The 24,549-nt window shown below is 41.6% G+C and overlaps 1 non-coding gene across 1 annotated transcript; it reads right to left on the bottom strand.

Moving 5' to 3' along the window:
• Positions 1-9,383: 9,383 nt before the first annotated feature.
• Positions 9,384-9,458, bottom strand: Trnat-ugu (transfer RNA threonine (anticodon UGU)). Its single transcript has one exon. It is a non-coding gene; the product is annotated as a tRNA-Thr (tRNA).
• Positions 9,459-24,549: the final 15,091 nt, after the last annotated feature.

Here is a 24,549-nt window from a genome sequence, read left to right on the forward strand (position 1 = left end):
TTTCATTCTTCTTGAAGTCTGACGGTATTTCGGCTGTCTCATGCATCTTGCTCATCAGACGGTAACGTTCTGTCAGAGTTGGGTCTCCCAAGGCTGTCAGTAGTTCTAATGGAATGTTGCCTACTCCCGGGATCTTGTTTCGATTAAGGTCTTTCAGTGCTCTGTCAAACTCTTCACGCAGTATGTCATCTCCCATTTCATCTTCATCTACATCCTCTTCCATTTCCATTATATTGTCCTGAAGTACACTGCCCTTGTATAGATCCTCTATATACACCTTCCACCTTTCTGCATTCCCTTCTTTGCTGATAACAGGGTTTCCATCTGAGCTCTTGATATGCATACAAGTGAATCTCGTTTCTCTAAAGGTCTCTTTAATTTTCCTGTAGGCAGTATCTATCTTACCCCTAGTGATATGCGCCTCTACATCCTTACGTTTGTCCTCTAGATATCCCTGCTTAGCCATTTTGCACTTCCTGTCGATCTCATTTTGAGACATTAGTATTTCTTTTTGCCGGCTTAATTTACTGCATTTTTGTATTTTCTCCTTTCATAAATTAAATTCAATATATCTTCTGTTACCCTCTTTCTCTGCGCATGTCAAGTTCCGTAGGCCCATATTGAGGAGCAAATCTTCAAGGTCATGGAACGTGTCAGTATCTACATCTACATCCGTACTCCGCAAGCCGCCTAACGGTGTGTGGCGGAGGGTACCCTGAGTACCTCTATCCGTTCTCCCTTCTATTCCAGTCTCGTATTGTACGTGGAAAGAATGATTCTCGGTATGCTTCTGTGTGGGCTGTAATCTCTCTGATTTTATCCTCGTGGTCTCTTCGCGAAATATAAGTAGGAGGGAGCAATACACTGTTTGACTCTTCGGTGAAGGTATGTTCTCGAAACTTCAACAAAAGCCCATGCAAAGCTACGGAGCGTCTCTCCTGCAGAGTCTTCCACTGTAGGTTATCTATCATCTCCGTAACGCTTTCGCGATTACTAAATGATCCTGCAACGAAGCGCGCTGCTCTCCGTTGGATCTTCTCTATCTCTTCTATCAAACCTATCTGGTGTGGATCCCACACTGCTGAGCAGTATTCAAGCAGTGGGCGAACAAGCGTACTGTAACCTACTTCCTTTGTTGTCGGATTGCATTTCCTTAGGATTCTTCCAATGAATCTCAGTCTGGCATCTGCTTTACCGACGATCAACTTTATTTGAACATTCCATTTTAAATCACTCCTAATGCGTACTCCCAGATAATTTATGGAATTAACTGCTTCCAGTTGCTGACCTGCTATTTTGTAGCTAAATGATAAGGGACCTATCTTTCTATACATTCGCATCACATTACACTTGTCTACATTGAGATTCAATTGCCATTCCGTGCACCATGCGTCAGTTCGCTGCAGATCCTCCTGCATATCAGTACAATTTTCCATTGTTGCAACCTCTCGATACACCACAGCATCATCTGCAAAAAGCCTCAGAGACTTTCCGATGTCATCCACCAGGTCATTTATGAATATTGTGAATAGCAACGGTCCTATGACACTGCCCTGCGGCACACCTGAAATCACTCTTACTTCGGAAGACTTCTCTCCATTGAGAATGACATGCTGCGTTCTGTTATCTAGGAATTCCTCGATCCAAGCACACAACTGATCTGATAGTCCGTATGCTCTTACTTTGTTCATTAAACGACTGTGGGGAACTGTGTCAAACGCCTTGCGGAAGTCAAGAAACACGGCATCTACTTGTGAACCCGTGTCTAAGGCCCTCTGAGTCTCGTGGACGAATAGCGCGAGCTGGGTTTCACACGGCCGTCTTTTTCGAAACCCATGCTGATTCCTACAGAGTAGATTTCTAGTCTCCAGAAAAGGCATTATACTCGAACATAATACGTGTTCCAAAATTCTACAACTGATCGACGTTAGAGATATAGGTCTATAGTTCTGCACATCCGTTCGACGTCCCTTCTTGAAAACGGGGATGACCTGTGCCCTTTTCCAATCCTTTGGAACGCTTCGCTCTTCTAGAGACCTACGGTACACCGCTGCAAGAAGGGGGCAAGTTCCTTCGCGTATTCTGTGTAAAATCAAACTGGTATCCCATCAGGACCAGAGGCCTTTCCTCTTTTGAGCGATTTTAATTGTTTCTCTATCCCTCTGTCGTCTATTTCGATATCTACCATTTTGTCAACTGTGCGACTTCAAGAGAAGGAAGCACAGTGCAGTCTTCCTCTGTGAAACAGCTTTGGAAGAAGACATTTAATATTTCGGCCTTTAGTCTGTCATCCTCTGTTTCAGTACCATTTTGGTCACAGAGTGTCTGGACATTTTGTTTTGATCCACCTACCGCTTTGACATAGGACCAAAATTTCTTAGGATTTTCTGCCAAGTCAGTACATAGAACTTTACTTTCGAATTCATTGAAAGCCTCTCGCATAGCCCTCCTTACACTACATTTCGCTTCGCGTAATTTTTGTTTGTCTGCAAGGCTTTGGCTATGTTTATGTTTGCTGTGAAGTTCCCTTTGCTTCCGCAGCAGTTTTCTAACTCGGTTGTTGTACCACGGTGGCTCTTTTCCATTTCTTACGATCTTCCTTGGCACATACTCATGTAACGCATATTGTTCGATGGTTTTGAACTTTGTCCACTGACCCTCAACACTATCTGTACTTGAGACAAAACTTTTGTGTTGAGCCGTCAGGTACTCTGTAATCTGCTTTTTGTCACTTTTGCTAAACAGAAAAATCTTATTACCTTTTTAATATTTCTATTTACGGCTGAAATTGTCGATGCAGTAACCGCTTTATGATCGCTGATTCCCTGTTCTGCATTAACTGATTCAAATAGTTCGGGTCTGTTTGTCACCAGAAGGTCTAATATATTATCGCCACGAGTCGGTTCTCTGTTTAACTGCTCAAGGTAGTTTTCAGATAAAGCACTTAAAAATATTTCAATGGATTCTTTGTCCCTGCCACCCGTTATGAACGTTTGAGTCTCCCAGTCTATATCCAGCAAAATTAAAACCTCCTCCCAGAACTATAACATTTCCCTAAGGGGCTCCATCACTAGCCTAACGTTGGAGCTCCCAGTAACTAATAAACCCCTCCCCCCGTGTGCCTGCTCGGACCTTGCTGAAGGAGCAGCCACATGTCCATTCACAGGCAGAGCGGGCGATGCCACACGGCCAGCCTCCACATTGACCCTCCGCCTCGTGCGCCGCGAACGCCACTGAACCCGCCACTCCCCTTGGGGAGAGGGTGGCCCAACCGCGCCCGGTACCCGCGAAGATCTCTCGACAGCAGGGACAGTGGGTGAAGCATCTAATACCTGGGGTGCACCATGCGACGCACCAGACTCCCCACTGCCGCTACACTCCGAGGCAGCAGCCTGAAGACGGCTGACCGCGGCCATCAACACGCTCAGCTGTTCGCGAAGAGTGGCCAGCGTCCGTACACAGCAGTCACACATCCTATCCATCCTAAGGAATCAATTTACCGAAGAGACTTAATCAACTTTTAAGTAGACTGCTAATTCACTAAAGGCGATTGATTACTGACTAAACTGTGATTGCTAACCACTTCTTGTGGAAAACAATGAAAATAGCACTACCTGTCTCTGGACTGTATTCAAAACAAACACTAGCACTACTGGCACTATGGCTGACTACAAGGACTCTCTCTGACTGTATTCAAAACAAACACGAAATCTATGTAACACTATTACTAGCACTCGACAATTAAAGCTTCCTAAAAGCAAAAACACACGGAAGAAGAAGTGACAAGTAAGAAAAATAGAGTTAATACTTAAATTAAGGTAGCTCGCTGCACAGCAGACGTGAAGCAGCCGGCGGTTAGGGCGACACATGAACTTACAACAAAAAAGTAATAACAGATAGAAATACATGTTCATGAACCTGAGAGAAAATCAGTCCATAAGTTTAAGCAAACGCTATCAGCAGTACAATGAGAATCAGCTTAATTTTTCAATTAACTCCTCGACAGAATAAAAGGAGTGACCCATGAGGAAACACTCCAGTTTAGATTTGAAAGCGCGTGGATTACTGCTAAGATTTTTGAATTCGAGTGGCAGCTTATTGAAAATGGATGCAGCAGTATACTCACACATTTTTGCACAAGAGTTAAGGAAGTCCGATCCAAATGGAGGTTTGATTTCTCCCGAGTATTAACCGAGTGAAAGCTGCTTATTGTTGAAAATAAACTAATATTGGTAACAAGAAACGACAATAAGGAATATACATAATGAGAGGCCAAGGTCAAAATACCCAGACTCCCTGAACAGAGGTCGACAAGAGGATCGTGAACTCACACCACTTTTTGCCCGAACCTCCAGTTTCTGAGCCAAAAATATCCTTCTAGAATGGGAAGAGTTACCCAAAAACATAATACCATATGACATAAGTGAATGGAAATAAGCAAAGTAGACTAATTTACTTGTCGAAGTATCACTCAGTTTCGGCACCGTTCCAATAGTGAAAATGGCAGTATTAAGTCTTTGAACAAGATCCTGAACGTGGGCTTTCCACGACATCTTACTATTTATTTGAACACCTAGGAATGTGAACCGTTCAGTTTCACCAATCATATGCCCATGCTGTGAAATTAAAACGTCAGGTTTTGTTGAATTGTGTGTTAGAAAATGTAAAAACTGAAGCTTACTGTGATTTAACGTTAGTTTATTTTCTACAAGCCATGGACTGAGGTCATGTACTGCACTACTTGAAACGGAGTCAAAGTTGCACCCAACATCCTTTACTACCAAGCTAGTGTCATCAGCAAACAGAAATATTTTAGAGTTACCCGTAATACTTGAGGGCATATCATTTATATAAATAAGGAACTGGAGCGGCCCCAACACTGATCCCTGAGGAACCCCCTCCCCCTTGACAGTACACCACTCAGATCCCTCATCACACTGTATTACTTTCCCCCATTCCCGTAGATCGTTCCCTAATGATCTTCCTGAAACACTCTACAACTTCTGATTCTGTCAGTTCTTTCAGGTCCAATCTCCTTAAATTCCCACCTTTTTCCAGTTTCTTCAGTTTAATCTACAGTTCATAATCAATATATTGTGATCAGAGTCCACATTTGCCCCTGGAAATGTCTTACAATTTAAAATCTGGTTCCTAAATCTCTGTCTTACCATTATATAATATATATGAAATATTGCAGTATCTCCAGGTCTCTTCCACGTATACAATCTTCTTTCATGATTTTTGAACCAAGTGTTAGCTATGATTAAGTTATGCTCTGGGCAAAAACCTACCAGGCGGCTTCCTCTTTCATTTTTTACCCCCATTCCATATTCACCTACTACGTTTCCTTTTCTTCCATTTCCTACTGTCGAATTCCAGTCACCCATTAATATTAAATTTTCATCTCCCATCACTATCCGAATGATTTCTTTTATCTCATCACACATTTCATCAATTTCTTCATCATCTGTGGACTACTTTTACGACTTTGGTAGGCGTGGGATTCGTGGCTATCTTGGCCACAACAATGCGTTCACTATGCTGTTTGTAGTAGCTTACCCGCATTCCTATTTTTATTAATTATTAGACCTACTTATGCATTAGCTTCATATTAGCCTTCCTAATACTAAAATCTATATCCGATGTTAACAATGACGCCGGTGGATGGACTATCAGGAAATTACTGACCGTCGAGAAAGTCACAAATATAACCGACAAGCTAATGGGCCCTTCACAGGAAAAGGTTTTTTGCCAGAAAACGGGGAAAATTGAAACCCAGCAAATGAGTAAAAAAATGTATATTCACTGACAAAAAAAATAGTGTACGCACACAACTTACACAACAATAGTCTGGGATTACTCTATTACGTAATACAGTTTTTGTGATTGTATCTTGCAGCTTTAGTTATTTTTAATTAAAAGAGGCTTTAAAAGGACAGAAAGAACGTGTTGGACTACGCTACAGATCGTTCTGTTAGCACAGTCTTTACTTTGTAATCACTTTCGTTGACTTCGGCAACTCTCAACAGAAATCTCCAACCTAACCGAGTCAATGTGCTACGATACAGCCGAGATCATGACAAGAGAATGGGCTACATCACACTCGAAGTAAATGTATATAGGTAAGGATCCCCATGACCTGTATACGTCTGTTATAAAAAATCTCCAAGCCACTCTCCTCAAATAGACCGCAATCTTCTCTTGACCTTCAACTGTTACTATTTCAGAATTAAAAACCAGATTCAAAGAAAATTTGGCTACAAGGCACAAAACTAGAAAAATAAAAATAATAAAAGTGAGAACGTGAAACATGTTAGCAATAACCATAAACAGGAGATTTACAGAAAATATAATTGAGAAAGGAAATCATTAATATTATCGACCGTTTAGGAACTCTAGGCTACGAAATGGATAAAACCACATATCGAATAAGTGGTGGAAGAGTTAGTGTGTTTTAAGATTAAATCCAAACAAGAATTAGAGAAAAATATATCGAAGCAAGGCCTCTATTACGAAAAATTGCTAAATCTCGAGACAAATTGTGTCCTTCTGTATTAGATAAAATGTTTTGGCCCCTAGTACGGATGAAACAGTATCTGCATTACCAACAGGAACTTCGGACATGTGTTTCATATTTCATCCAAGCCTGCAGTCTATAAATATTTAAACAAAATACTAAAACAAAATACCACTACAGGGGAATTACTTACGAAGTAGTTCTTGGTAAAGAAACACAGGACACAATTACGTATGTAGGCTTAATACGAACTACAACTGTGTTTATAAATCGCTATAGTTGCCTTGGACTAACGACGAGCAAATATCAATATAACCTGTACGCTTTTCAAAGCTGTTATCCATGAAAAAGCCAAACTACGTATCGTGAACAAAATACAATTTAACACCGAAACAATGACATTAGCTGACAATGGGCACAGACTTTAGTCAATGGGCACTGTTGAAAATTTGTGCCAGACCAGGATTAGCACCCGAGTCCCCTGGTTACGAGGGAGAGGCAATGATCACTGTGTCCGAATTACACAGTGGTCAACAGAATAGCACGAACTGCCCGAGCATGCCGTTCTTTAGATCCAAATTCTCAATTTCTCCATAGACTGCTAATGCACTGCTCCTTGAACATAATCCTCCTCCCTTTAATTATACAGTACATGGCCAAAAAAACAGACACCGAATATATGCAAACTTGACCTTACGAACATTGCAGACGTCGTCTATGTAACACACGTCAAACTTCAAAGAATTTACCAATTCGTTGCATTGTTTACTATAGACCACAAATCAAGTAACGTAAAAAAAGCACTGCGTCTATTGAGATCATGATTCAGAGTTAAAAAAAACTAATAAGTCGCCTACATATTACAGTTGCTGCCGAAAGAGGAGAACCATTATTTTCCCACAAAAGGAAATATAGTTAAAATTACGCTTCTATTTCGGTTAGTTTATGCGGTTACTAAAATTTGCAGTGAAAGTTACATAGTGGACTCTACCCTCCCCCCACCAGAAACGTAGTTATCGTGGCTGTTGTGAGACTTTTGTACACAGTTAGAGAAAGTGTGTTAAATGTGGCGCGGACGGAAACGCTAGGCTACGCTACAGGGCAATCTGCTCGCACAACGTTTAGTCGGCATTCATAATCGTTGGCGTAAACAATTCTCAATCAAATTACCACCTTCCAACCTAACTTAGATCTCGGGCTACACTACCAATCGGCCTGTCATCACAACCAAAAATTCATTGAGGGGGGTGGGGGGGATTTCCTGTAGCTCTCTCTAATGTATCTCTAGGCAAAACTGCCAGTTTTGTCAGACTCAACAGCAAGATTTACCAATGGTAAACACTTTTGAGACGGCTCGTAATTTTAGAATAGTCCTCTTCGTCTTACTTGGCATAAATTGTTCGCTGGCGTCCCAGCAGCTAGCTCCCTCAGTGTCTGCTTCTGCCATCGCACCACGCTAGTCTGCTGTTGTCCTAGCAGACCGAACGCACCGCACATCCGATACCTTCGGAACCACTCACTGGCCAGTTAGCAACTGAGCGGAACACTGTTTACATCGTGAAAGGAAAACTATGCAAAGATGTACACTTAAATGGCACGACTGAGTAGCACACACACAGTAATATCTGAGGAATGTCCTTCGACACGCGCAGAACGAAAGTCTTCTCGCGAACGTACAGCGTCTCTGAAAAAAAATCTCGTGACTATATTCCGGCGTTACGGCCAGGTTCTCATACAAATGAGCAAAAAAGGGTACATTTGAAATTCTTTTTGAGACAATGAAAATACATTCGAAAGATCTGTTTGGGAATTACGAGTGATAATACTATGAGCTTAATTTTAGATTTTCAATAAAAAATGGCGCCCATAATTATGATTTGATCAAGGGCCTGCGAGACTGGAGTACGCAGAGCGCGTGCAGTGTGGCACCTCATATGTTACCTGAATTCAAAAATGGGTAACATCAGTTGATACTACATTATTCCTCTGAAATTGAAAATGGATAACATCAGTCGATAAAACATAAAATTTATGGGAGCGTATACCTAACCGTAATGAAACAACCTTAAATTTAACGATACAGTGCTAATTCGAACTTTGAGTTCGATTTTTGAGGGTTTGTTTCACTCCTTATGCCTACACAAAAATTAGTTAATATTAACAAATGTCATATTATAGCTGTAAGTTCCTAAGAAAAGTGTTTACTTTTAGGGGTCAGAGGTAGATGTTAAGAGAACGAACCACTTTTAATTTATGCTGCATGCCGTTCTGAGAAAATAGTTACCCGAAAAAAATGTGTTCAAAGTTTAGGGAAAACATTTAGTTATATTATTACTTCGATTTGCATGAACTGAGTGTTACATATATATTTCTAATGTCGCTGAAAACGAATCTGAAGTCAGATTTTCAATATTCAAAACAGCTAATCCAATACGGAGGGCAACCGATTATGTTTTGACCAATTTTTACCAAAAATGTATTTTCGTTATTTACGTTTAGTCTGCAAGTCAAGGAGTATTTATCAACCCTTCCTCTACCTCTGATTGTTCCTAGACAGCAACTTCCTGTTCTTCTTGGCAGGAAAAGCCGATCTGTCAAAGCTGGATATGCAGCACTCGGCAGCCTGCACTTGATATTCGTCCGTATTTTCGGTGAGTATGTTTGCATGCATTCTGCAGTATGAATCATTTTGAGCACGTGCGACACGGGACGAGTTATCATCTACATCTATATGGATACCCTGCAAAACACATTTAAGTGCCTGGCAAAGGGTTCATCGAATCACCTTCACAACTGATAATTAATTGAAACCCTCAGCTGCCGACAGGTGTTGTTGATATACTTCGATGGGGACAACTGAAAAGTGTGCCCCTACTGGGACTCGAACCCAGAATCTCCTGCTTACAAGGCAGACGCTCAATCCATCTGAGCCATCGAGGGCACACATGAACAGCACGACTGCAGGAATTTATCCCTCGCACGCTTCCCGTGAGACTCACATCCCCAACCGTCCACAATCCGCATACATAATGTACTTAATAGGTATTTGTACATCCACTCATTACTGGCTCACACTAAGGTGACGATTCCCGTAAGAGTTCCGGCAACCTGTGCGCATTCGCACAGACGAAGGTCAATGGCTGGGTAACGTTTAACCATAGATATGAAGATAGTAACTGCTCTCGAAAGAACAGGCGCCACTGACGACCTTGCAACTCTTCTAGAATACATGATAGACCGGCCGATGTGGCCGAGCGGTTGTAGGCGCTTCAGTCGGGAGCCACGCGACCGCTACGGTCGCAGGTTCAAATCCTGCCTCGAGCATGGGTGTGTGTGATGTCCTTAATTTAGTTAGGTTTAAGTCGTTCTAAGTTCTAGGAAACTGATGACCTCAGATGTTAAGTCCCAAAGTGCTCAGAGCCATTTGAACCATCAGTCCCTATGTTTACACACTACTTACAGTAACTTATGCTAAGGACAACACACACACAACCATGCCCGAGGGAGGACTCGAACCTCCAACAGGGGGAGCCGCGCGAACCGTGACAAGGCGTTGGACACATGGCGGGTACCCCGCGCGGCTCATGGCAGCCGTGACACTGCTTCAAACAATGGACTGTAGAAACTTTTGTAAAGCACGGATTAAAAAAAAAAAAACTTTCTGTTCCAAGAGTCTAGACAAGTACACCTTTAAAAAATGCAACTACAAAGAAATTGAATTTTCGAACGTTTTGAATGAGAACCTGTCCTTATGGAACACCGTTGATCAAATGTCACAGGGATTATATACTCAGGTTTCACATGTGGATTAACACTTTCTAATCAATATCCGGAATGAGCAGGGCTTAAAACTTTCAAGAGTTAAATTTCAAGGGCCGTTCTCTTGTATGCAAATAGTTTCACAGTAGAAATTTCTCTAGTTTTATTTATTAATTAATTTATTTATTTTTTGCTGTAGGTAAAGAAGGATAGCATTGTGAGGAGGGGGAGGGGGGGGGGAGGAATCTTGCATCTCCCACCTTGGAATTCTCAGTACAGAATTTTTATTCATTACGAGATTCTTAGCCACTTGCAGAAGTGATTTCGAGTGATTCTGCAAAACTTTTCCTTTAGCCAATCGTAGCAACTATAGGATTCCGTTCCTGCTGCATGACATGTCTCGGAACTTAAACTGACCAACTCATTTGCATAAAGAGCTAGCTTATCATCCGCTTCTTTACTTGCGTAGACCGTTCATGGTCTGCAAAGAATTTTTTTCTTTAATCGTTTTTTTATGTCTTTTATAAACTGCAACACTTTCTAAACTTTCTAAACTTAGCGCCGTTGAAGCATGGTCTTTTACTGAATGATCAAAAAGCAATGCTGACAGCTGGAGTCCAAGGTTTTTGTTAATCAAGCCGTTTGTATTCTTGTGGTGATATCTCCGTACAGTCTTTCATTCCCTAACGCATATTTCTTTATATCTAATTGAGAAGTGAAATACCGGTTTTCATAGATGCAGATTTAAAATATTTTAATATAACGCAATAAATATTTCATTAAAATTTTCATCCCCTTATGCTCGAAGTTCCAAAACCAGAAAAACACGTAGTTTTTAAAAATTGTAACATATTAGCCGAATACGAGTTGTCAGATATATTTAGCAATCCTTTCATAATGAACCATTTTCTGAAACATCTCACACCCTTTAGGGGTTGGGTTTTCAACAACAATTAAACACGTATTCTTCTATTTAGAGCCGAGGAGCCAAATTCAAATCTTCATCCATTTAATTCTAAAAATGCTTTCATAGTGAAATATTTCATAAAACATTACATCCCCTATTTCACTCTATTAGTGAGTTAAATTTCCAAAAGCAACGAAACACATTTTATTTACATCCAACCGAGATGTCAAATACCTATTTTCATAGATGTAGCTATAAAAATGCTTCAGTAGTTCTTTAATAATGATTTATTTTCAAAAAACCTTCACTAATTATTTTATCCCCCAATGGAAGAATTTCGGAAAATGCTAAAAACCTGTTTCTTTTTTGTAACTGACTGAGACACCAAATGTCAATTTTCGTAGTTTTGTAGTTATAGCTTCAGTAGGGACATAGGGACATATTTAAAAAAAAAGACTTTCAACCCATGTTTCACCCCCATAGGAGTGAAATTTAGAACAATCTCTTCTTAAATGATGCTTTCAGCGTAAGATTTACACCTTCATCAAATTTCAAGTCCGTATACTTTGCAGGTTGGGCTGGAAGGCTATGGGTCAGTGAAACCTGTGCCCCTATTGCACCTTCTTGGAGGTTGTAGTTCCAAAAACAGTGAAACACGTAGTTTTCAATAACACAATATTCATAGATTTCGCTTTAAAAACTCTTTCGCACTGAAATACTTTCGTAAAACATTACATCCTATATTCCACCCTCTTAATCGTTGAATGTATCAAAAACAGGTTTTCATATATTTCATGAAACATTTCATCCTCTGTGATATGGGGTATGGTAGTGACACACCAAAATCACAATAGTAATCCGTTGTAGTTGCTACATATTTTATTACAATCAAAAGCATTATAAAATCACAAGGCCAGATCAGTTGGACAAATAATAAATAAATTTCGTTAAGTGGAACGAGACCCGTAAAACTTGAAATTTGAATATGACTAGGTATATATACTTAGGTAAAGCTTTACTTAAATAGCACAAATGTCCATAAAATTCATAGCAGAACTCTCACTACTTGCAATCAGGGGAGAAACAGATTAAGCGTAAGAATACAGATATTTAACGTTCGGCTTGCCAACTTTCCTAAACAAAACTGTATAAAAATGACTAAAACAATTAAGGGGGTCCTTTAATTTTGACTAAACGGACCTTCAAATTTACTTACTCAGTTGATTAATCAACAATATTCTTAGAATGATTACAACTAGAACATGACTATATGACAATACCCTTAAAATAAGGTTGCTTCAATATTTCGTGTGAATTGGCGATAGACGCGAGCAGACCAAGGATTCAAATCAATACAAGAGATCCACGAGGCAGAGAATGACATAGAAATATACTCAACATGGCAATGCAATTGAACTTTGGATGCTATAGTTCAGCACCGGAAAGATGGAATCACGCAAAAGTGACAACATAACCCAAGATGTAAAGGAGAGGACATGGCCTCAAATATCTCTCTGCCGCCGTGGTGCTCTGCTCCCAGTATGCTAGCGTCGACCGCTGCCAGTTATCTCTAACACAACACACATCAAGAGCAGACAATTTTCTGAGACATAAACTACACAACCCTATCTGGAGAACAGGTGAGCAATACAACTGGACTGAAACCAATGAGCCTCCGTGAGTTACTTGGCCAGTGCCAGCCCTTAAACTTTGATTAATAAGATCGCTAAAAATCATACCGAAGTTAAGATGACGAGACTTATCTCCAGGTTCGCCATATTAGTGGCAGAGACAATGAATTGGCGACGCTCTTATCCGTATGTTCGCGGCAGAGTCTGGGGAAGGCAAGGGCCACGTGGAGCCGGATCTGGGGGTCAATTTCCTTCTCTCCGAGACACCCGGCTTCTTCTGCGACTTAGCCGGCAAACAGGCCGAGGACCCCGGGTGGGGACCGATTCGGCAGCAGTTGGCGGATGGCGAGGTCTTCAGGGGGTGGGGTGGGGGGGGGGGGTGTCTTGTGTAAAGGGGAAGACAACCGTGGTGAAGGGAAGGTCTGTATTCCACAGGAACGAGTTAGCATGGCACTCAGATATTTCCACGATTCGGCGGTAGGGGATCATTTGGGGTTCTACAAGACCTTGAACAGAGTTCGGGAACACATGTTTTGGCCCAACCTATATGGCGATGGCATGCGATTTGTTGGCAACTGTGTCCAGTGTAAGCGCGGTAAGCCCGATGTTGGGCCGCACAGAGAACTACTACAGTCGGTTAGCGAGCAGTGTCCTCTGGACCGCGACTCAAAGATCGAAACATCGATCGACGGAAACTGGCGCCAGAAACGCACCAGCTCACTCTATTTCATCCCCTTAGGGGTTGAACTTCCAAAAACACGAAAATACGTATTTTCTTATTTGTAACCTTGAAGTCAAATACCAATTTTCGTAGATATAGCCTTAAAAATACTTCCATAGTCCTTCCATAATTTTTTATCTCAAGATAAAATGTTCACCTACTATTTCACCTTATAGAGGTTAAATTCCCAATAATACTGGAACACATATTTCTTTATTTCTGACCTAGAAACCAGATACAAATTTTCGTCTGCCTAGCTTCAAAATTACCTTAATAGCTACATGTTTCAAAAATCCTTTCATTTCCTGTGTATCCCCCTTAGAGGTGGAATTTCGAAATATGCAGTATAAGCGGTATAAGATCAACAACCTTTCCAAATCTCAAGGTTTATTTTCCTTGGCGGTCTGGACTGTGTGAATTTCATAGTAATGGCCTCCACACACACACACACACACACACGCACACACACACACACACACACACACACACACACACACACACCACTAACAATGCCACCACCACCTCCTGGGGAAATTTCTGCAGACGCCCTTGTTCCACTGCAGTCATATTTTGCCGACGACCTACATTTAGCAGCGTGGGAGGGATAGTGTCGTGCAACAGACAGTATACTCAGTAGACAACGAACTGTTCGTTGTGAAATCAGGGACATAGGAACCGAGACTGACACAGAAGGTGCTGAAGGTGAAGCACACTAGACTCGTGTCTACCACGGCTTCAAATAGTATCGATTTACTATGAACGGAAGTTCCGAAAAGTGAGCAAGTAATTTTACAGTAAATTCAGTACCGATGGTGAGGATATACAACGAAAAACATTTCTATAATATTTCAGAAATAATGAAACATTCCACTCAAGTCGCGCGGCCGAAAACGCAATGGATATGCTTGCACTTAAGACGGAAGGCCCCACGTGCTTACGCAGGCTTACGACAGATCGCAAAATTCGGCAGTAGGCGTAAGCCAACCTCTTGTGCTGCCATCTGTTATTGATGCCAGGCATCAAGGTCTCAGTAGTTCGACCATCCACTGGAGAGTAGTTGCTTTATAAGTACTCCGTCTTCAGGCCACGAGTGACCTACTGGGACAGCACCATCCGACCGCCGTGTCATCATCTGTGGAGGATGTGAACAGGTGGGGCGGGGATCAGCACACTGTTCTCCCGGTCGCTATGATGGTTTTCTTTGACCGGAGCCGCTACTATTGGGTCGAGTAGCTCCTCGATTGGCATCATGAGGCGGCCTGGATGATCACCCATCCAAGTGCCTTCAAAGCCCGACAACACACTTAACTTCGGTGATCTCACGTGAACCGATGCAACCTCCGCGGCAAGTCCGTTGCTGCAGATATTTTAGAGTAGTTGTTACGTTTCATAATTATCTAGTTTACGGGGAAAATGTAAAAAAGGCGATTGTCACCGAAGCTACAACTAATCTGAATTTCTGGTTAGTTATCAAGTGGTCTTATGTGCAAGCCTGATTTTTTCATCCTTTGCGGTGGGAATGATTCAAACCCGTCATGTTCTTCTTATGAGGTGTTCTATTTGTTTTGCACACAATGATCGTTTGTAGTTGTGTTGAGTTACCACCTTGATAAATTTTTGGATGGCGCACGTATCATAACTGAGATCTGCGCTTGCGCTTAATGGCTGAAGGTCAATTAGCGTAATGAGTAGTAGCGAATGTTATAGTAACATGTTTGTAAATTATTTCAGGTAAATTACCTTAGTAGTGTAATATTATCAGTATACCAGTACAGTATGTGGGCCAATTACGTTAGTCATGGAATACTATCCGTATAAGACTATGTCACCTTGATGTCCCGGAATTTGCTTCAATTTTGGAATCCACGAAAGAACTGGAAATTTTCCTTTACACAGCTTTCCATATAATTTCTATTACAGTGATTCAGTCTTGTCTGTCACTCGACTTTTCTGACTGTGAAATAAATTCTATCGCTCATGTGCTTATTACCTCTTCGTGTTTCCATTTGCCGATATTGCGCATAAACACATACATATCTCAACGTTGCTATGTACATTGATGGAACGACACACTTTTCTGTGGCGACACTGCAGTTTAGAGATAGAAAAACCGATCAGTTAAAACGACATGGGTATTTTAGTTCTGAATAACCGATGTCTTTCGGTATTTGTTTGCTCTCGGTTATAACAAGTATCTTTTTATATTTTCCTGATAACCACGTAAAAACAGATATACCAATTAGCCACAGTTGTCGTAGTAAAATTTTTAGTTTTCAAATAAACCTTTTTTAAAAAAAGACGAGTAATTTTTATTCGTAAGATTTCCATAGCTCTTAAATACTGCGTTATTACAGAAAAAATGGGAAAAGTGATGTATGCCACTTTAATAACACTGCTGATAGAAACGAGCAACAAGTGAATTGGTCCAACATTGCCGAGACAATACTGTGCCTGTTATACAAGCAGTGCGCGAGAATGGACGCAGTTTCTCGCTGTTGTCGAACGTCAGTTGTAACACAGAATGGCACCATCTGGAAGCCTGGAAGTATTTTACGATATGCAGTACGAGTGAAGCACAATGGTCGATTTGGTCGACTTGCGACATCATACAAGGAAAAAAGTTAAAATTTTACAAATCATTCATAGTTCGGGATAAAAATAGAAAGTGCCTGATCTGCTGCCTGTGTCTACGTTATCTGCTTTTAGCCGTTAACAGAGAAATTAAAACGAAAAAGAGAGTTCTCCTGCCGCAGTTTTCACTCTTTATCGCTGGATTATACGTAATGCCCGCATAGTGCTGTGATAACCGATTTAAATATAATTTTTGAGCAGAGTTCTAAAAACTAAAATCAGTAGGATTATACTGGCAGTTTTCTGTGGTATAGATTTACTCGCTATATTTTGAGAGAAACAGCGAACAGCGGACAAAGTTTTATTGGACTATTTAATTTAAAGAAATTAGAATTATATTAATACCGTCAGTTGCTCACGGGCGTTGATAAATATCAACGTGGACAAGTGAAAATGTGTGCCACGACCGGGACTCGAACCCGGGATCTCTTGCTAAAATGACAGACGCTCTATGCATCTAGGCCACCGAGGGCACAGTGTATGGTTCGACTACAGGGACTATCTCGCGCACGCCTCCTGCGAGACTCACATTCTTACCTTGAATGTCCATACACTACAGTCGTAGAGTCCCACTCCAACACACTCATTCCTCGTGGAAGACATGTCCATATTCATATAAGTATATGGTTCTGGCAACACCAGCCATGACCTTCTTCTGTGAAGATGCACAAGTATTCCCCGAACTGTTACGGGACTTGGTAAGAATGTGTTCCACGAGTAATGAATGTGTTGGTGTGGGACACTACGAATGTAGTGCGTGGACATGGAAGGTGAGAATGTGAGTCTCGCGGGAAGCGTGCGCGAGATAGTACCTGCAGTCACACTATCGTCTGTGCCCTCGGTGGCTCAGATGGGCAGAGAGCCTGCCATGTAAGCAGGAGATCCCGGGTTCGAGTCCCAGACAGGCACACATTGTCACCTGTCCCCGTTGATATATATCGACACCCGTGAGCAGCTGACGGTATTAATATAATTCTAATTTCGTTCTGGACGGCTGCAGGTCATCATAAATGTATTTGACGTTTTGATTCCATTTATCAAGAAACTGAGAAAGTAAAAATTTTTATCTTTGTTTGATTTCTACGTTTACAAGAGGAAATAATGTAAATAAAATACTGAAAATCGGTTATTACAAGAACTGGTATTGTGACGGGCTTTAACAATTAGGTTAAAGTGAGGCTGGGAAACTGATAAGAGCCGAAAACCAGTTGTTTGAGCGATAACCGACATTCCCACTGCTGTTGTGAGTGGTAAGATTGACGCGCAAGGACATCTAGAACAGTTTCTCAGAAAGGTTACTGCAACTCTGATGTTCTCAAAATGAACGGGCCAGCCATTGGCGTCCGCGAGGGGGAAGGGGAGGGGGAGGGGAGGAGGTGGGGAGGGGAGGATAGGCAAAAGGGCACTTTCACCCGTCGCCCCTAACCATCCTTGGAATCTGGAGTAAAGAGTTTTTATTCGTTACAGTATACTCATACTCTTCCAGATAAGAATTCTCCACAATACTGCTAAACCTTAGCTTTGACCAGTTGTAGCGCTTATAGAGTTAGGGTCTTGTAGCTTGATGCACCTCGTAACTGACCAGCTGATTTGTACACAGAGTGCCAGTTTCAGAATCATGCACTCCAGCCCCGACGCGCCTTCCCCCCTCCCCACCACTGGAAATATTTCTGCAGACTCCAGTCTGCCACTGTGCATATATTTTGATAACATCCTGGTTTTAATAGCATCGAAGGAACAGCATTGTGGAGTAAAGGGTAGACCTAGCACAGACCACACCATTCACAATGAAACGCATCACTTAGTAGATGGTGAAGTACTTTGAAGCTAGCCAGATAGAAACAGAACCTCCTGGCACTGTATCTAACCCAAATTCTAATCTTACACTAATCTCTTGTATGTACCTACCACGCCCTCAAAGAGCCAACGATTTACTATTATCAAAAGTTCCGAAAAATGAGGAAGAAATTGACCCACACTTTTTTCCGTTGTTCATTATTTCGATTACCCCATAAAGGGAATGGACTTGTAGCCACAGGTTACACAAGCGATAAATGGTTTAAAATACATAAAAAGAGATGACAATAGGAAACGATTTTTAAAAACACAATGATGCGGCTTTTACGATTTTTACAGGAAAAAAAATGGATGACAAAATAAAGGTTTTTCAAAAATATGCTGGTGGACAATATTGGGGATTTTTTATCTTTATAGATGACTAGCGGAAAAGCTTGGTGTTGACCATGCATTTATTTACAGCTGTGCGTCCACGTCCGTACTATGCAGCGTCTGGCCTTGTCCTGAGTTTTTATGACGTATCTCCTGAAACATATGTCGTACAATGATATAATTTTGTAGGTGCATTCAGCGTCATATGCGGATACTGTCTGCAAAATTTATTGCGAATATAGTAGCAAAGAAGTAACAAATTTAAATGTCACGAATGCTGTGATCCCCACACACTTGGGTGCAACCAATGTACACAGGATGCTTGGCTCGATCATTATGGCTACCATCACCGCTGGTCGAAATTGGACCAGCTGTGTCGACGTAGTGAAAATATAAATGTGCATAACATGGTAAACGTCCATTCTTTCCAGCCATCAGACCTGATCTACGATCAAAAATATCATGTAAAAGTGGTAGGGGCAACGGCCTTGCCGCAGTGGATACACCGGTTCCCGTCAGATCACTGAAGTTTAGCACTTTCGGGCGTGGTCGGCACTTGGATGGGTGACCATCCGGGCCGCTATGCGCTGTTTCCATTTTTCGGGTTGCACTCAGCCTTGCGATGCCAATTGAGGAACTACTCGACCGAATAGTAGCGGCTCCAGTCAAAGGAAACTACCACAACGAGTGGGAGAGCCAGCTCCTCCTCCACCCTCAGTGAGAATGACGTGGCGGTCGGATGGTCCTGATTGGCCACTTGTGGCCTGAACACGGAGTGCTTTCTTAAAAGAGTGCTCCCTACATAAAACTGACAGTCTTGACTCAGGGACTGTCCACGGTAAATGCTGCATTGGACCTACGAATACTATTAAAATAACGGTTTGAGTTCTCTTTAGTTGTCCAATCATCTGAAGTGAGTCCTTATTGAAGTAAGCTGAAAAATAGATTTTATGTTAATGGCGGATAAATTTTATGTTAATGGCGGCAAATTAACTTTACCCTAATGACACACAAGGTCAATGCCGTTCTATCACGTAAAGTATTCTCAGATCGAAATGTTTTGCATTACCAAATCTCCAATGTAGATCCATCATACCGCAATTATAATTCTCAAAATAATTTGGAGCTACGTTCAATGCATATTTAAATGCATCTTTCAAAACAATACCAGAATTCTCATTAGATCATCATTATCAGTGCCTAGAGTATTCCTATTATTTCGTCTACCAAAAACCGCGTCTCACTATGGCTTTTTCAGTACGCTGTTTTGTTTTCCACTGCTGACAATAGAAACGATCTGGCAGATGTGACATTGTAGATGTCCAGTATGCGTGTCTTAATGCAAATAAACCGTCTGGAACATTTACCCTTGAACCTCCCTAGAATGGGATTTCATGGAACGTTATTACTTTCCTGTGTCCATTTCTATCACACCAGCTGATCGCCACGACTGGGGAGAGTGAGGAGGGGGTGGGGTGAAAGTTGGCAGCACTTTGAGTGGCAGAAACCTCACGTTTCCGTCATTTGTTTTCATAATGACGTAGTGCCAATTCGTCACATTGGACGCTTTTCTCTCGGAAACGTTTACATTCATCATCTGGATATCAATGTCGCCTTCTGAGGTATGCAGTCGCACCACTCTGTACGAAATAGGTTCTAAGCTGATGCAGTTGACAAGTAACGTCGAAATATATCGTCACCTCGAAATATATCGACACCTCGAAATAAATCCACACCCAGAAATAAATCGCCAACCCGAAATAAATCGCAACCTCGAAATAAATCGACACCATGAAAAAAATCGAAACTTCGAAATAAATCGACACCTCCAAAAGACAGCTACATCGAAATGATTAGATATCCCGAAATATATCGACATCTAGACGCATTTCAGCTTACCATATAGATCGATATCTCGAATCTCACGGACCTCTCGAGATAAATCGAGGTATAGAAATATATCGATATCTTGAAATATATTGGTACCTAGTAATATAAAGATATCTCTAAAAATACAATATCTAGAAATTTATGGATTACTTGAGATATAGAGGTTTCTTGAAATATATCGATATCTCGAAAGGAATCGATATCTGAAGTACACCGGTACATGGAAATATATCGATAGCTCGAAATAAACAGTCAACCCGATTTGTTTCGGTATATCAAACTAAATCGATATCTCGACATAAACGGATACTTCGAAATCAATTGATACCTCGAAATAAATGGATGCCTCAATATAGATAGATATCTCGAAATAAATCGACATCTCGATATTATGAGTGCTTCGACATAAGTCGATATATCGAAATGAATCGATAATGGGAAAGAATGGACGTCTTGAAAAAAATCTGTACCCCTAAGAAAACGATTCTCGAAATAAATAGGTATATCGAAATATATCGCTATCTCGATAAATACCGATATCTAGTGGTCGGATATATGTTTCAAGTTGACTTGACATATCAGTATAGTTCGATATACATCAAAATACTTTGGATTTTCAATATACCGATAGATTTCTAGACCTCGGGGAAAAAATCGCCGATCCGACCTCAGTGCAAAAACGCAGACCTAGGGAAAAAACGCCGACCTCGGGGAAAAACGCAGACCTCGAGGGAAAAACGTCGACCTCGGGGTAAAACGCCGACCTCGTGGGAAAACGCTGACCTTCGGAAAACTGCCGACCTCAGGAAAAATCCAGTTCCATTAATTTACACAGACACTAATGTATGTCACCATTAGGTTCTCAAAATACAACCAAATTCCTGGTATTTATCACCTCACACAAAAAGTGGTCGTGACAGAAAAGTCTCGTTCTTTAGAAAGTTTAGAATGAGATGTTCTAAATATTGCAGTTTATCCATTTACAATAATCTACAAGCACTGCACAATGAGAAGAGACTGTCAACCACAGCACTTTGAAATAGTGGACAGCCAGGAAGACAGAGGTTGCATTGCTGTTTCTAATCCTCTGGTGCTTGAGATTTAGAATCCAGGATTGCCTCGAATGAGAACAGCAATAATGGATGTCCTGCACCAGTGTAGAACTTACTCTGGAACTCCACAGAAAATCACAAGGCACAATTATATCACATCATTCTCAGCAAACTACAGAAGCCTCTAATGGACGTAACAACGTTGTCACCTCCTTCACCAGTGAAAGATCTTAGTAGCTATTGAGTCAAGAGTAGGTGGCCAATTAATAATTTGTTGTTCAAAGCTAACTTCAGTGTAGATGGGAATACTCAGTGGACATCTTTAACCATCATATTTTACTGTCTAAGATATGTCAACTTCTCAGACTATAAGTATAAGCAGAGCTTGGTCTTTCCCAATCCGAGATTGTTTAGAATGGGTATCAAGGGAATCAGATCCACTGGGCATTTAGAGCAACCTGCTTTAAACAATATGAGCAGGCAGTAGACACAGACACAGAATTTGGAATTTCTCTGTGAAGTGGTTACCTTCATCGTCTGAAAACTTATGTTGTGTGCTGCGCTATGTGGAGGTACTAATAGCAACACAGTAAAACACAGAAGAAGCTTATAAGTTGATGTAATCAGCCAGTAAGAAGCAGTAAACTTTAAGTTTTAGTAATCGATTATTGACTTATTATCCGGCTTTGGTGCCTTGACATTACCGACGACCTTAAGATTTTGCATGAAGAGAGGCCTAAAAGCCACGTTACACGAGAGAATGTGAAAAGTGTTTATATGTAGTAAAAACCTAAGAAATAAGCCCGTTTTCGTCATTTCCTATCAAATCGATGTATTGCCAGAGCGTTACATTGGCAGCTTTTCTCTCTGAAACGGTTACATTTATCGTCTGCAAACTTATGTCGCGTGCTAAGGAATGCAGAGACACTAAAAACAACACAGTAGAACATAGAGGAAGCTTCTAGGTTGATGTAATTAGCCCGTAGGAAACAGTACAATTCAGGTTTTAGTTATCGATTAGTTGGGAGCTCCAATGTTAGGCGCGTAATGGGGCCCCTTAGGGATACGGCGGCTAAGGAGGGGAAGAAATCCAGTGTGCACTTCGTGTGCATTCCGGGAGGAGTCATTCCTGATGTGGAAAGGGTCCTTCCGGATGCCATGAAGAGCACAGGGTGCAGCCAGCTGCAGGTGGTGGCACATGTCGGCACTAATGACGTGTGTCGCTTTGGATCTGAGGAAATTCTCTCTGGATTCCAGCGGCTATCTGATTTGGTGAAGGCTGCCGGTCTTTCTTACGAGATGAAGGCAGAGCTGACCATCTGCAGCATCGTTGAGAAAACCGACTGCGGACCTTTGGTGCAGAGCCGGATGGAGGGTCTGAATCAGAGGCTCAGACGGTTTTGCAACCTTATTGGCTGCAGATTCATTGACTTGCGCCATAGGCTGGTGGGGTTTCGGGTTCCGCTGAATAGGTCAGGAGTTCACTACACTCAGCTGGCGGCTACACGGGTAGCGGAGGCTGTGTGGCGTGGACTGGGCGGTTTTTTAGGTTAGAAGGCCTCGGGAAAGTGCGGGATGGGCTGCAATGTCAAAGGGTGCTTGGCAATTACAGGACGTGCTTGGATCAAGGAACAGTCGGAATTATAGTTGTAAATTGTTGTAGTTGCGCTGGAAAAGTCCCTGAGCTTCAAGCGCTAATAGAAAGCACAGAAGCTGATATCGTTATAGGTACAGAAAGCTGGCTAAAGCCTGAAATAAGTTCTGCAGAAATTTTTACGAAGTCTCAGACGGTGTTCAGGAAAGATAGATTAGGCAGAATTGGTGGTGGAGTGTTTGTGTCTGTCAGTAGTGGTTTATCTTGTAGTGAAGTCGAAGTAGATACTCCGTGTGAATTGGTGTGGGTGGAGGTTATACTTAAAAGCCGAATTAAGTTAATAATTAGCTCCTTCTACCGACCCCCAGACTCCGATGATACAGTTGCAGAACAGTTCAGAGAAAGTTTGAGTCTCGTAACAAATAAATACCCAACTCATACGGTTATAGTTGGTGGGGATTTCAACCTACCCTCGGTATGTTGGCAAAAATACTTGTTCAAAACCGGTGGTAGGCAGAAAACGTCTTCCGAGATTGTCCTAAATGCATTCTCCGAAAATTATTTCGAGCAGTTAGTCCACGAACCCACGCGAATTGTAAATGGTTGCGAAAACACACTTGACCTCTTGACCACAAACAATCCAGAGCTGATAGAGAGCATCATGACTGATACAGGGATTAGTGATCACAAGGTCATTGTAGCTAGGCTCAATACCATTTCTTCCAAATCCATCAGAAACAAACGCAAAATAATTTTATTTAAAAAAGCGGATAAAGTGCCACTAGAAGCCTTCCTAAAAGACAATTTCCATTCCTTCCGAATTGACTATGCGAATGTAGACGAGATGTGGCTCAAATTCAAAGACATAGTAGCAACAGCAATTGAGATATTCATACCTCATAAATTGGTAAGAGATGGAACGGATCCCCCGTGGTACACAAAAAAAGTCCGAACGCTGTTGCAGAGGCAACGGAAAAAACATGCGAAGTTCAGAAGAACGCGAAATCCCAAAGATGGGCTAAAATTTACAGACGCGCGAAATTTGGCACGTACTTCGATGCGAGATGCCTTTAATAGGTTCCACAACGAAACATCGTCTCGAAATTTGGTAGAAAATCCGAAGAAATTCTGGTCGTATGTAAAGTAGACAAGCGGCAAGACGCAGTCAATACCTTCGCTGCGCAGTGCCGATGGTACTGTTATCGACGACTGTGCTGCTAAAGCGGAGTTATTGAACGCAGTTTTCCGAAATTCCTTCACCAGGGAAGACGAATGGAATATTCCAGAATTTGAAACACGAACATCTGCTAGCATGAGTTTCTTAGAAGTAGATACCTTAGGGGTTGCGAAGCAACTCAAATCGCTTGATACGGGCAAGTCTTCAGGTCCAGATTGTATACCGATTAGGTTCCTTTCAGATTACGCTGATACTATAGCTCCCTACTTAGCACTCATATACAACCGCTCGCTCACCGATAGATCTATACCTACAGATTGGAAAATTGCGCAGGTCGCACCAGTGTTCAAGAAGGGTAGTAGGAGTAATCCATTTAACTACAGACCTATATCATTGACGTCGGTTTGCAGTAGGGTTTTGGAGCATATACTGTATTCAAACATTATGAATCACCTCGAAGGGAACGATCTATTGACACGTAATCAGCATGGCTTCAGAAAA

The sequence above is a fragment of the Schistocerca gregaria genome, unplaced genomic scaffold (assembly GCF_023897955.1).
Source record: "Schistocerca gregaria isolate iqSchGreg1 unplaced genomic scaffold, iqSchGreg1.2 ptg000305l, whole genome shotgun sequence".
Taxonomy (NCBI): Eukaryota; Metazoa; Arthropoda; class Insecta; order Orthoptera; family Acrididae; genus Schistocerca; species Schistocerca gregaria.